The sequence below is a fragment of the Otolemur garnettii genome, unplaced genomic scaffold (genome assembly GCF_000181295.1).
Source record: "Otolemur garnettii isolate 467f Iridium unplaced genomic scaffold, OtoGar3 scaffold00023, whole genome shotgun sequence".
NCBI classification, from domain to species: domain Eukaryota; kingdom Metazoa; phylum Chordata; class Mammalia; order Primates; family Galagidae; genus Otolemur; species Otolemur garnettii.
In genome coordinates this window covers 22,326,585-22,327,889 of record NW_003852418.1, presented here as the reverse complement: position 1 = coordinate 22,327,889, position 1,305 = coordinate 22,326,585, and the positions used below count along the sequence as shown (strand labels likewise).

The window sequence follows — 1,305 nt, the reverse complement described above, 5'->3', positions numbered from 1 at the left end:
AAAAAAAAAAAAAAAACATTTAGTTTTATAGGAACATCATGACCATTGCTTTTCAGCATTTTGGCTAAGATCAAGTGTAGGAACATCATGACCTGACTTACAGTCCTCCAAAGTTAACTGACCAAAACCAAGGAAGTTTTACAACCTACTCCAAACATTGCTGACTTCCAGATGTCTGTGGTCCTTGGTTACCACTTACAACTTCTCCCTTCCCTTAACAGAAGAAAGACCCCAGAGTTAATGCTAACTTAAGATGATTCTTTAGGACATTAGCCTACCATCTTCTCTGTTTGCTGACTTCCTGAATAAACGTCAGTTTCCTTCCCCCCTCAAACCATTATCTTCTATGAAACTTGCTCCAATCTGTTCCCTTAAAGGATGCTGGATTCTTTCTTGCTAGAGTGTCTCTGAGAGCTGTGCCTGCCCCTGCATTGTGGGGTGGACAGATAGGTCCTGGAGCCTCCTATCCATTGAGAGACTGCTGGAGTGATGGGAGGAACACTGAGCACCTGGGACCACACTCCCAGGAACGTTGGGGGCTTACCCCAGCACCCTGGGCCCCTGATGTCCCTGTTGAATGGTGTGACTGCATTGAGCTCACAGCAGTGTAGAGTGCTAGTGAGCAGGGGTCAGCACATCTACTGCAGAGTGTGGCTCACTGGGACAGGCCATGCAGAGCTAAATTATTCTCCTCTGGAAACAGGCATCTTCCCCTTCCACTGGGAGGGCTCAGGGCCACAGTGGCCAGGCTCATCCCCTTTTCTAGTTGGGCAGCAAAGACACTAGCTCATGGGAACCTGATCTAAAAGGGCAGATGGGCCAGCTGTGGTGCTGAATGGACAGCTCCCTCATGTTGGTCCTCCGTGGCAATTGTAGCCCCAGAGTGCGTGCCTGGTAAGGGCTTGGTTTCATCTTGGGGTGATTACCTTAACACCAGAGAGGACAGAGAAGGGTCTGAGGGTGTATCACCCAAGTTTACAGTCCAAGAAAGTGCTGCTCACAGGGGCTTCGTGGCTTTCTGGTCCTAGTTAAGAGTGTGGTGGTTAATCTTTCCAACCTGAGCCAGCAAGTAGAGGGAATAAGATGGGGAGGTGGAAGAAGGTGGGGGCAGAGGAAGATGAGAGTCATAAAGATACACTCAGAAGGAAGGAGAGGGCTTGGCGCCTATAGCTCAACCGGCTAAGGCGCCAGCCATGTACACCTAAGGTGGCGGGTTCGAATGCCCAGCCCGGACCCACCAAAACAACAATGACGGCTGCAACCAAAAAATAGGGGGGCGTTGTGGCGGGCGCCTGTGGTCCCAGC

General features: G+C 50.4%; 1 protein-coding gene across 1 annotated transcript in view; it reads left to right on the top strand.

Moving 5' to 3' along the window:
* The window catches only part of STMN3 (stathmin 3), a 10,396-nt gene that overhangs the window by 4,852 nt on the left and 4,239 nt on the right, over nucleotides 1-1,305 (top strand). The gene's annotated exons all lie outside the window — the stretch shown is intronic.